Source organism: Peromyscus eremicus, chromosome X (assembly GCF_949786415.1).
Source record: "Peromyscus eremicus chromosome X, PerEre_H2_v1, whole genome shotgun sequence".
Lineage (NCBI taxonomy): Eukaryota > Metazoa > Chordata > Mammalia > Rodentia > Cricetidae > Peromyscus > Peromyscus eremicus.
Genome location: NC_081439.1, coordinates 17,478,877 through 17,492,576, shown reverse-complemented (window position 1 = coordinate 17,492,576; position 13,700 = coordinate 17,478,877). Strand labels below are relative to the sequence as shown.

Genomic DNA, 13,700 nt, shown 5'->3' with positions numbered 1-13,700 from the left:
CCAATTAAATGATTTCCTTTATAAGAATTGCCATAGTCGTTGTGTCTCTTCACAGCAATAGAAACCCTAACTAAGACATCCATATAGTAAGATATTATTAAGACATGAAAAGGAATGGGGTTCTCATATACGATGCAACAGGAATCTATGTGAAAAGACTTGCTAAGGCAAAGGTAGTAGCTATAACAGCTAACATATTATGGATTTAGAGGTACTCTCTGCCCCCACCCCTATAGAGAGGTAGTTTTTCCCAGGCCTCACCACATGCCCACATGATCCTGTCTGATCTACATGCTTGGGCTTGTGCTCTGGCTCATGCACAGGTCTCTGTCCAACAGCACTCATCCTTTTCCTTACCAGTCTGGACTGCAGTGTTATGCTTTTCTGCTTCTTTTTCAGGTCCATTGTGGACAAAGATATAGTCCTGGAACTCAACAATGACCAAAGTATCTGTTGAATCCTCCATTCTATGCAGCAGTCCCTCAATATCAAACTAACCGACAGTGTCACTGACCCTAAGAATCATTGTCACATGTTATCAGTGAAGAGCCATTTAATCCTGGGCTCAAGTGTCTGCTTCCTGCAGAGGCCAGTAAACAAGGTTGACACATGGTTGTTACAGGATGCATCAAGCAAGAAGGGAAGCCCTGTACTACAAACAGTGGTGCCCCCCTTCCCATTGGTGACTCATAACTTTGTGGGCAACTAGGACACCTCTGCCCAATACCTGAGGTGTGTTTTGTTGCTGATGATGCCTTGTTTTCCTTTGTAATTGAATGGATAAGAGGAAAATAGAAGCAGCTGTCCTCTGTTAGAAATGGGTTATTAAGAAACCCAAGACCTGTAAATCTTTCTCAGCCTCAAAAACCTACCAATCTCACTCATTCCCTGGAGATGGTAGGAGTTTCCTGGATCTTCCAAAGGAAGTATATGACACATTTGGGGGATAGAAAAAGTAATATTTTCTTTTCTTGAGAGGGTGGGAGGCAATGTGAGATGGGGTCTCTGTAGATACCTCTGGCTATCCTGAAACTCATTCTGTAGAGAAGATTGGCCTCAAACTCAGAGGGATCCACCTGCCTCTGTCTCCCAAGTGCTGGGATTAGAGACATGGGTGGGTCACCACTCTCAGCAGTTAATGGTTCTTAAAGTAGGAGGGAGAGAGGTGAGCAACAACTAAAGGGTATGAAGTTTGTATTTTATCCCCCTCCCTCTGTCCTCCCCTCTCTCCCTTCCTCTCTCCATCCCTCCTCACCCTCTCCAAGGTCTACAGAGAGTCTGGCCTCATTCTACAGCTCTTGAGTGTTGCAAGGCATGCAACACCATGCCCAGACAAAGTTTTCTCTTGAGGCAAATTTGACTGTGATGTTATTAGTGAACATTCTTTTTTAAAAGAGAAAGAATGAAAGTCACTATATATTGGCATTGGTATCACAGCTGGCCTCAGCAATTAAAACAATGAATCTCACTCTATCCTCCCCCCAAAAACATTGGAACTCTAGGAAAACTAGATGGGCTGAAGCTGGTATAAACTTATTCGTCCTGGGGAGCCACAGCACATAAACTAGGAAGCCATCAATTTGAAGGTGCTCTGGAAACTGGCTTAAGACCAGATACTCTTACCATCTTCCTATGTTACTTTTGTGTCTGGAAAATATATCATTTGCCCATTCACCAAACTTTTGGGGAATGTTAGTTTTCTATAAAATGCTTTATTTGGCATTGTGGTAATACATAGATATTGTTGATTGTTTATTACTTTTTTGGGGGTCCCACCAGCTATCTCCCAAAATTCATCCACAGAGGCTTATTATTAATTATAAATCACTGGACTTAGCCTGGCTTGTTTCTAGCAAGCATTTCTTTTTTTTCAAGACAAAAACCAGTCACAAATTTATTAGTAACTATAGGTAATTGGAGAGGACGATCATGAACCATAAATGTTTAACTGATCTTTTGTCTCTTGTCATCAAAATTAATCTCTGATTTAAATATTTTCTTTTTTTTCATTTATCTTTATTAAGAAATTTTCTATTCACTCCACATACCACCAACAGATCTCCCTTCTTCACTCCTTCTACCCCCAGCCCTTCTCCCAAGCCACCCCACATCCCCACATCCCCCAAATCAAGGTCTCCCATGGGGAGTCAGCAGAGCCCAGCACACTGAGCCTAGGCAGATCCAAACCCCTTCCCACTGCACCAAGGCTGTACAAGGCATCACACCACAGGCATTGGATTCCCAGCAGCCTGTCCATGCACCAGGGACAGATCCCTCTGCCTGGGTGCCTCCCAAACAGTTTGAGCCAAACAACTGTCTTCCTTATCCAGACGGCCTTGTTCAATCCCATGGGTGCCAGCATTTCTTAAATTATCCTGTCTAGGAGACAGTTGTGTAGCTGGGTCTGTCTGAGGGGCCCCAGGCAATGGAATCATGATATATCCCTGGTGCATGAGCTGGCTGTCTGGATCCCATTACCTATGGTCAGATACCTTGCTCACCCTCAATGCAGGGGTGAGGCGCTTGACCCTACCTCAACTGAATGTACCAGGTTTTACTGTCCCCCCCAAATGGGAGGATTTACCCTTTTGGAGAAGGGGATTGGGGGTGGGTTGGAGAGGAAGGCAGGGGGTGGGAAGTGGGTGGAGGGATGAGGAGGGAATCTGTGGTTGGCATATAAAATGAACAAAAAAATTTTAAATAAAAAACTTTAAAAATTTATTACATATATCTTTTGCCTCTGGGATTTTTTTCTCTATTCCTGTATACCTTTCTTTGTTTCTTACTCCGTGGCTTGCTGTGTAGCTGGATGGCTGGCCCCTGGAGTCCTGATCCTCCTCTGGCTACTTCTTCTATTTTCCTACCAGATTTCTCCTTCTAGTTATCCTTTCACCTGCCTTGCTATTGGCTGTTCAGATCATTATTAGACCGTCAGATATTTTAGACAGGCACAGTAACACAGCTTCACAGAATTAGACAAATACAACATAAACAAAAGTAATACACCTTAAAATAATATTCTACAATATATAGACAAATGGGACTCTGGAAACTCTGTCTGACAGGTAGATTGGTATATAAGTAACTTCCATAAGAGCCAAGAACTAGATCTTAGATTTTATAAGTAAGGTCAGATGAAAGTCACCTTCTGAATTAAAAAAATTAACATAAAATAGATTGACTTAGCCACATGGAGAAGATACCTAACAAGTGGTCTCTAACCACACTGTACAATTAAATACTTAGAAGCTGTTAGGGATCCATGAGACAAAGGCCAGCCTGCAGATGGAGAAGCTGTGTTCCAGATGCAGGCTTTGTTCTTGGCAATGATTAACATCATCAGGAAACCTTTTCCTTGAGAATTAGCCTGAATGGGCTTTCTACAACCCTGTCTTTGGCTCCTATTCTACCAGGGTCTTCTTGTCTTCTGACTTGTCATTTACTGTCTTTTGGCTCTGCTATCTGATTTTGGTCACATTACCAGCAACTCCTTGGCTTCTGGAAGTAGGCTTTGCCATTTTACACAGATTTTTGCAGCCACTCACTCCCTAATTGACCTTGTGTCTTCCACTCACAGTCCCTCCAGATCTTTCTCTGTCCTCTGGTGCATGTGGCACAATGAGGATGCCTGCTCATGTAAGTAGTCCTGAAATGAGAGTCACATGCCCACATATTTGCACTAAAATGAATGATATCTCTACAGCAAGATAGTATACATGGAATGTGAAAATAAACATGAGTGCAGCTCCACAGAGTGACCAGAGTGGTACTAATTTCACCTCTGGCCTATGTGCCCTGGAAATTTGGGCAAACATGCCTGTCAGGTAGCTCTAGCTATTCTAACCATCTGACACTTGTGGTCTGATTCTTGTGTTCACCAACAATTAATTATTCAATTGTAGTCACTTAGCCTCCTAGCTAATCTGTTCTCCAAGGCAAAGTAGTGTTGTTCAATTCAAGTTCTAAATCAGCATTCTACCTCTGAGCCATATCTCCAGTCTGCTGTTTCATTGCTTGCCATAATTTAATAAATAAGCGTCTGGCCTTTAGTGATTTTATAGTCCCCGAATCTTAGTCTCTGGGTCCATAACTAGCTAAATAAAATTCCTGCTCCTACATTCTTTCAAGCAAATCCCATTGCCTGTGAGGCTCCATTGGAAAGACCTACTGGCCTGCCTTTCTGAAGAGTCTATCAAATGCGATCAACTATCATTTCATGAAAAAAAATGTTCTTTACTAGAGTTCAAATGAAATGCCAAGAAAAGTAGACCTCAGAGTGATTAACATGCCTTCATGTAAAGGGAATTCAAAGCCAAAAAGATATCACAGGGGAAGTATGTGAGCCTTAAAAGGGTTTTTATTTAGTTTGAAAATCCTTTTTCTAGTTATAAAAGTCATATGAGTTTAATGTGGGAAACTTGGGGCACATAGAAACATAGAAAAGTATAAAGAGGAGAAAATGGTAAAAATCTAGAAAGCTGAAGAAACCAGGAAGAATCTTGACAAGATGTTCTTTCCTGAAGTCTTGTAATCAGGGCTTTGGACATTGAGTGTACACAGTCACTCACACCCAGTCATGACATACATTGACATATCTAAGTGGTCTAAATTGGCATTCAGGCAAACATTTAAGCTTTGTATTTATGAGATTCTATATTCACGCCTTTAACCACAGTTTTTCTCAAGTTTCAGCCCATACATATATGCTTGCATAAGAACCACCTCAGTCAACTTAGAAAATGAAAATTCCTGGGACCCTCTGAAGACCTATTGAATGAAAATATCTGGGCATAGGATGAACAGTCTACACCTAAATATACTCTTTGGGTGATTCTTATGCACACTGGAGTTTGAGAACCACTGGAAGAAAGCTACCAGGGATAATGAAAAGAGAGGGTATGAATAGTAGGACCTGGCTACTGAGGTGGCTCAGCCGATAAAGCCAACTGCCACCAAGCCTGATGACTTGAATCTGATCCTTGAGACCTATATGATAGAAAGAGAAAACCAACTCCCAGAGATTGTCCTTTGACCTATGTGTGTGCTATGGTAGGCAGACACATGTATATAGGGGTGGACACACACACACACAAACACACACACACACACACACACACACGTGTACATACAAAAATTAAATAATAAAAATAAAATAATTTTTAAATAGTAAAGCTGACAGTTCATTTAAAAATTCAACTTGAAATTAGCATATAATCTTGTAATCCTGTTTCTAGATAGATACACAAGAGCTAAAATCAAAGTTCTGAAGAGATGTTTATACAACCGTGTTCATAGTAGCAATATTCACAATATCTGCAAGGTGCAAACAAGCTTAAGTCAGTGAGGTGGCTCAGAGGATAAAGGCAGTCTCTGCACAAACCTGAGGACCTGATCCTGATCCACGGATGTCACAGGCAAATTTGAGAACTGACTCCCAAAAGTTGTTACAAAGGAGAGAACAGCAGGTTCAGAAAAGCTGATGCAGAGTTATTTTTCAGAATGAATTTTATTTGAAGACAGGGCCTTTTAACTATTGTCTCAAAGGCCAAAGATGATCCTTTCTTGAAATGGGAAAATAATTAGGAGATATACAGTGTCATACCAAAGACAATATAGTGGAGATTTGAAGGGAAAACGAGCTTTTTCTTTAAAACCTGAGAGGAGCTGCATTAGGAGAGATAGGGCCCTGGAACAGAAGAGGGGGCCTTCAAGTTCAGACATGGGCTGCATTAGGAGAGACAGGACCCTGGAACAAAGGAGGGGGCCTTCAAGTCCAGACATGGGCTACATTAGGAGAGATAGGGTCCTTGAACAGAAGAGAGGGCCTTCGAGTCTAGACATAGGCTACATTAAGAGAGCAAGTCTTCATGTATAGCATAAGACACATGAAGGAAAACCTCCAAATATATGAACAAAGAATATTTCTGATTCTTACAAGTTTCCAGAAAGAGTGGGAAGGCTTCAAACCATGTGATATAGTCTCTTCTGGTCTATGTGGCTCCTGACATGAAAGCCTGTGTGCTAAGTAGACCATAATTCAAAGTTACTTTGGTCCCTCACAGCAGAGGGGCAGGCTGGGTTTTCTTCTTCTGCTTATCAGGCCTCCATGCTCTAACAGTTACCTGTCTTCTTTGTGTCAAGAGACAGACTCCATGGGGGTAGAGCTAACTTCTGAGAGAGACAGAGCTAGGTAGTAAATCTTGATCTAACTATTGTCCTCTGACCTCCACACACCACAGCCACACTCACACAACACACACACACACACACACACACACACACACACACACACACACACACGGGGGGAGAGAGAGACAGAGACAGAGACAGAGACAGAGACAGAGACAGAGGGGAAAAACAGAACAAAACAGTAAAAATTAATTTAAAAAAACAAGTACTCACCAATAAGTGAATAAACGAAATGTGGTATACACACACTGGAATATTATTCAGCCTTAAGAATGAACATGAGTTGAATCATTGTTACTCAAGATTAGAAGGAGTAGAGGGCTTAAGGGGAAGGATATAGGCTAGCCAGGAGTTATCAAGTTACAATGATATAGGAGTAAGAAATTAATTCTGGTATGCTATTTCACAGTGGGATTATACCAGTACCAATAATGCATTGTACATTTCAGAAACACTGTAAAAAATTATTCTGAATGTTGTCCCATTAAGAAATGATGCCTCTGAAACAATATTTACATTTAACTTAGTTTAAGTATGACACAATGTTTACAAGTTCCAAAATAAAATATGACACAGAAGTATGCACAATTAATGAATGATTTTTCTCTGGCAACTGAAAATAATAATTATTTTTAATAAATAATAATATTAGTTAAAATTAATAAATAATTAAAAATTCAACACTTGGTTAACATCATAAGGCAGTAAGAATTGTATGAAGTGATAAACTCTCCCTCCCCAAGTGTGGCAGGTAAGCTTGCATGTTGTTAAAACAATGTTCTCAATCTGTGGGTTGTGTCCCATTGGTTGAAGATCAGATACCTGCATATCAGATGTTTACATTACAATTAATAACAGTAGGAAATTAAAGTTATGAAGTAGCAAAGAAATAATTTTATGATTGGGGTCACTACAACATGAGGAACTGTTTTAAAGGGTCACAGCATTAGGAAGGTTGAGAACGACTGTGTTAAAGGAACCTTGCAGTGATCAAGTTTCTGCTAGTCAACATTTTGAATTAAAATTACCATAGTGAAAACCTTTTTACACAAGGTAATGGGGCATTAAGTGGGATTAGCCAGGTGGCAGATCCAACCATTTGCTCTCCAGTTTATAAAACAGACTATTCAATGAGAAATGACTCATGACCCTATAGAAAAAAGTCAGCATAATATTTGAAAACTTTGCTCAAGTTCTTTTTTGATAAAAGAAGTGCAGACTCTGAGAGATCATTTGTTCCCTCTCAAATTAGTAAAGATAAAAAGTATGGAACCTTTGGGATGGCTCAGTGTATTTGCTCCCAAGCCTATTGATCCACAATACATAGTGTCTACATGGTAGAAGAGGAGAGATGATCCCTGGAGACCAGCTTCTAACCTACACACACACACACACACACACACACACACACACACACACACACACACAGAGTATGGCATACCCAGTCATACATGCTCACATGAGCTCGAGCACACAGAGAAAAATATTTTTTTTAAAGAAGTGTGATAGCAGTCAATAAGACCAAACAACAGCCTACAGAATGAGAAAAGATCTTCATCAACCCCACATCTGACAGAGGGCTGATCTCCAAAATATATAAAAAACTCAAAAAGCTAGACGTCAAAATACTGAACAATCCAATTAAAAAATGGGTTACAGATCTTAATAGAGAATTCTCAACAGAAGAATCTCAAATACCTGTCAGAATGGCTAAAATCAAAAACACTGAACACAGCTTATGTTGGAGAGGATGTGGAGCAAGGGGAACACTCCTACACTGCTGGTGGGAATGCAAACTTGTACAGCCACTTTGGAAATCAATATGGTGCTTTCTCAGAAAATTGGGAATAAGTCTTCCTCAAGACCCAGTTATAGCACTCTTGGGCATATACCCAAGGAATGCTCAATCATAACACAAGGACACATGCTCAACTATGTTCATAGCAGCATTATTCGTAATAGCAAGAACCTGGAAACAACCTAGATGTCCCTCAACTGAAGAATGGATAAAGAAAATATGGCACATATACACAATGGAGTACTACTCAGCGGTAAAAAACAATGATATCATGAAATTTGCAGGCAAATTGATAGATCTACAAAATGTCATCTTGAGTGAGGTAACCCAGACTCAGAAGGACAAACATAATATGTACTCACTCATAAGTGGATACTAAATGGGAGGGAAAGGATGGCCAGACTGCAACCCACAACTCCAGAGCGGCTAGCTAACAGCAAAAGACCCTAGGATGGACACATAGATGACTCCGTGAAGGAGAAGTGGATAAGATCTACATGAGTGGACTGGTTGGGAGGGGGTGGCAGAAGGCGAGGAGTGGGAGATGAGAACATAGGGAAATGGGAGGGTGAAACTGGAACAGGGACAGAGTGCAAGGGCAAGGAGGAAGATACCATGATAGATGAGGACATCATGGGAATAGGAAGAGGCAGGGTGCTGGGGAGGCTCTCATGAACAAGGTTGACCCCACCTTGGTCTGCTGGCAGTGGTCCAGACGGTGCCTGGAGTGGTCTACTCTGGTGACCAGCCTAGCAAATAACCCAGCTGTCATCATAGAGCCTTTGTCTAGTGACAGATGGACACAGATACAGAGATCCACAGCCAGGCACCAAGCTGAGTTCCAGGAATCCAATTGATGAGAGAGAGGAGAGATACTGCTGGCGAGGGACATCGAGATCATGATGGGAGGATGTGCAGAGATGACAGACCACACTAGTGGAAACCCATGAACTGTGGACTGGTGGCTGTGGAGCCCCCATGGGACTGGACTAGGCCCTCTGGACACGGAAGACAGTTGTTTGGCTCAAACTCTTTGGGGGGGCACCCAGGCAGGGGGATCAGGATCTGTCTCTGGTCTATGGGCAGGCTTCTGGGAATCCGGTTCCTGTGGTGTGACACCTTGCACAGCCTTGGTGCAGTGGGAAGAGGCTTGGACCTGCTTAGGCTCAGTGAGCTGGGCTCTGCTGACTCCCCATGGGAGACCTCTATTTGGGGAATTTTGGGATGCGGGGTGGCTTGGGAAAGAGGGCTGGGGGTGGGAGAAGGGAGGATAGCATGTCTGTGGATAGCATGAGAAGTGAGTAGAAAATTTCTTAATAAAGAAAAATAAAATAAAAATTAAAAAAGAAGTGTGATAGGCAGTAATCCTATATGTTGTTGCTGAAAAACGTTTTTGAGTGGGTATTGTAAATTTAAAAAAAATATTGAGGCCAGTGATATGGCTCAACATGTAAAGGAACTTTCTACCAAGACAGACAACCTGAGTTCAATTCCCAGAACACACATGCAGAAGGAAAGAACCAGGTCTCACAAGATGTCTTCTGACCATCACAGGCACAGTGACTTGTGTGCCATCCTTCTCTGCCCACACACAAATAAATAAATGTAATAAATTTATTATTGCTATCATTATTATCAGTGGTAGTAGCAGCAGCAGCAGCAGTTGTAGTGTGTGTATGTGTGTGTATGTTTGTGTGTGTGTGTGTGTGTGTGTGTGTGTGGCATGCCATGGCACATATGGAGGCCAGAGGATAAGGTTGAGAAGTAGGTTGTCTCCTTTCTACTTTATATAGGTTCCAGGGATTGAACTCAGGTTGTTAGGCTTAAACAGTAAATGCCTCTACCTTATGAGCCATTTGACAAAAGACAGTTTTTTGAAGGTAGTTTGTCAATGTTATCAAAATGTTAAGTGTGATAAAATAGACTCAGCAATTTCATATTTAGGAATTCTTCATTATTTTAGGGAACATATTGGTGAAATTATTAAGGCCACTCCACGTAGTTAAAAGGGAGGTTTATTTTGTGGGGTAACTTACAAATGAAGGGATGGTTTACAGGGTCTGGAAAAGGTGTGGTGCAGTCCAGCGGTGTTCTCTGGAGAACTCTGCTCAGTCTACCTCCAGCGTCCAGGGTCCAGGAAAGAGCCGGCGCATCTGGATCTCGGGTCTTTGGGGTCCTCCCTTGGCCCTGTTTTGTAGGCGTGACAGTTACCAAAGCATCAATGGGGGTTAGAACTTCCAGATCAAAGCTGAAATGGCTACCCACTACAGGAACATACATAACAAAGATTGTTGTAGCATTGTTTATACTTTTCTGAAAATGTTCATCAGCTAGAGTAGTTTTCTGGTGGGGTCTTTGGATCTTTTATGTATAGAATCATATAGGCAAATGAGAATGCTTTGATTTCTTGCTTTACTGTTTGCCTCCATTTATTTCCTTCTCTTTCTTACATCTCTAGCTAAGACTTCAAACACTGTATTGAACAGGGGTAGACAATGTAGATATCCTTGTCTTTGTTTAACATGATTGGCTGTAGATTTCCTTTTTATTGCCTTTATTGTGTTGAGATATGTCCCATGTAGCTCTAGTCTCTCCAGGACTTTTGTCATTAAGGAATTTTAGATTTTTGTCAAAGACCTTTCCTGCATCTACAGAGATAATGTGGCATATCAATTTTCCTGAGGGGGAAAATCATGCTGGGATGCTTGCTAAAACTCAGGAAACAAACAACTCAGTAGCTTCAGTGAGTCCCTGAAACTAACCAGATGCACTAGGTGCCTCTCTCTTCAAGCATTTATAAGCAGTAAAGACTGCTGAGAAACACTTTTAAACAAGCTGAGCTGCCTAGAAAAGGCAGAGAGATCAGCAGAGCTAAAAGGAAGAGGCTCAGATGAACTGATCTGCCTGTAAAAAGAAATTCTCCAACGTGTGAAACTACTTGCAAGTTGTGCAGTGAGTTGTGCAAAGTAGCTTTTGTAAGCTGTCACCCATGTTGAGGTGGGCTTTGGTGATACAGCTGTATTTGAGCCATTTCTGCTCCCAGAACTGCTCATCCATACTCTTGTAAATAACCCAAAGAAAACTTATTGGCTCACCAAACTAGACTTTGGTGGTATCCTTACTTTGGTCTGCAGTTGGTTCTGTATGAGGGGGTGGGGATAGACATTTGTTCAGGCATCCCTGGGAATTATGTCACACAACAGAAGATCATGTGAATGCCGTCTTTAAATCTGTATGGTAGATTGCATTTATTGGTTTACTTATTTGAACTATACCCACATGTCTAAGATGAAGCCAACTTGATTATGGTAAGTGATCTTTTTCATGAGTCCTTGAAATCAGCTTGCAAATATTGTTACAGGAGCATGCTGGCTAGTTTTATGTAAACTTGACACAAGCTCAGGTTATCAGAGAGGGAATCTCAATTGAGAAAATGCCTCCAGAGACTGGGCTATAGGCAAGCCTGTGGGACATTTTCTTAAGTAGTGATTGATGGGGGAGGCACCAGGCCATTGTGGCTGGGGCCACTCCTGGGCTGGTAGTCCTAGGTTATAAAAGAAAGCAGGCTGAGCAAACCACGTGAGCAAGCAAGTAAGCAGCACCACTCCAGGGCCTCAGGATCAGATTCTGTCTCCAGGTTCCTGCCCTGCTTGAGTTCCTACCGTCACTGCTTTTGACAATGAACTGTTATATGGAACTGTGAGTGAAATAAACCCTTTCCTCTCCAAGTCACTCTTGGTCATGGTATTTCATCACAGCCATAGTAACCCTAAGACACAGGGGTCTTGAATGAGATGTGGTCACCTAGGGATGGGTCAATAATACATAAACGAATGAAAATAATGCAACTTCCTCTTGGATTAGTTTGACCAAAAGCAAGCCCAAATTTGAGTTCTCCACTTCTCCTGTATCTTCTGCCTGACCCTGACAAAGGAACTTCCTTTGTATTTGTTAAACAGCACAGAAAACATGGTGTGTGTGGGAAATCAAAGAGGAATGCCTTCCAGAAAATTTTAAGAGTTTTTCAAAGGAAGAAGTTACTTTACTGACTCCAAATGACCCAGATTAGCATTCAAAATCTCAATCAGAAGTTTGAATGTGAGGGGCACAGTAGAGAAACCAAAATAGCTGCTTCTTGGGTGAAAAAGGGAAAAATCTATTCCAAAATGTCAAGGCTATCTTGGGAAAGCAAAGAAGTGACGTGGAAAAATCTCCAGGGTCATGAGGGGAAGGCTATCTGGGAGGAAGGGATCCTGTGTGCTGATGAGGGTGGCTTTGAAGCACATTTGAACAAGTACTTATGAGTAGGAACTGAGGGGATCTGGAGGCTAGCATAGACCTTGATATGCTGATAGGCACCACAGGTTAATGCAAAAGCCATATGTCCCTTTTGCTAGGGATAAGGAGAATAACTCATTTTCTTAAGTGGGGACTAGCTTCCTAAACTCCTTGTGGGATGCTGTCTTTTGTCTAACCACCAGAATTTGGGAAAATATGTTTTGCTGGGGTCCAGCCTCGGCTTGGGTTCAGGTCCTGAGACAAAGAAGAGGCGTTGGTGCAAGGAAAACTTCTGACCACCAGTTGGGATGCACTCCAGTGGCCTTGAATAACTCACACCATCTTTATTTATACTTCAACAGGGTTTTTTTTTTTAAACCAGGATTACATGAATAGCTTTATTATTGGCTTCTATTTTTTATTTTAAGAAATACATCACAGTTTAAGGAATACACCATGATCATTATGAAAGCCCCCATTGTTGGTTATTTGTGGCGCTCTTACCCTTTGAGGAAACGTCATAAAACACGACAAAATCCACTAACAAGAGTTTTATTAAGATAAGGTAAAGAGACAGAGGTGCACAGGCCTGTGGAAAAGACACATGAGTAAAGATGGAGCCGGGAATCATGGTGCCGGCTTATAAAGGTTAGGCCGCCCCTGCGCACACAGGCCCATGTGGCTATTCCACGCATACATGTAGATCACATGGTTGCGCTGTGTGCTTTATGCAACCACACAAAGCCACTGGGTCTTGGTCATGCAAGACGTTTTGACCCGGAAATGACTAGGTGGAAGTGACTCAGTCTTGCCGGGCATGTGCAACCATGCCCAATCGTGGGGGCGTATTGTGAATCCATATCATCCCGGACTCTTGTTTTTTAAGAAAAGAAAAAAAAATGGCGGATGAGTGGGTATGGGGCATCATTTCTCTCAAAGACTGCTTCCAGCTGAATGGTGGACATTGGTTGGCTCATGGGAAAATGGGGACGGTAGCTTCTGAAGTCCTGGGCTGATGATGGGAGTCCTGGGATGAAGTTCTGTCATCCCTTGTTCTGCAGCTGTCCATCCTTCTTGGTGTAGCTGGGAACCTTTTGTCTGACAAGATACTGGTGACATAGAAAAAGCTTAGAGAGAAAAGAATCATTATTATTTTGTTTTTTGGAGTTGAACATTTATCTGAGATAGATCTGGCCAGTCCAGATGGAGACATGTTAAAGAATGACTGTAAAAAAAATTATTATGGTGTTTTAGTACTCTGCTTAATTTTTTACCTGAGACAAGCTTTATTAGAGGTAGTTTATTTAAGGCACCTGTTCCCTTCATTAGTTTAGCATTCAGGAAACACAGGTGATCAGTTGCTGAGTATTTAACAATGATAGACTGTTACATTACATTTTCCTTACTGCCTGGATGTTCCTGATGTTTCTTTTGC

General features: G+C 41.7%; 1 pseudogene; it reads left to right on the top strand.

Annotated features, from left to right (window-relative positions):
• The first annotated feature begins 376 nt into the window (after positions 1-376).
• On the top strand, positions 377-7,743 carry LOC131899923 (U6 snRNA-associated Sm-like protein LSm2; annotated as a pseudogene).
• The last annotated feature ends 5,957 nt before the right edge of the window (positions 7,744-13,700 follow it).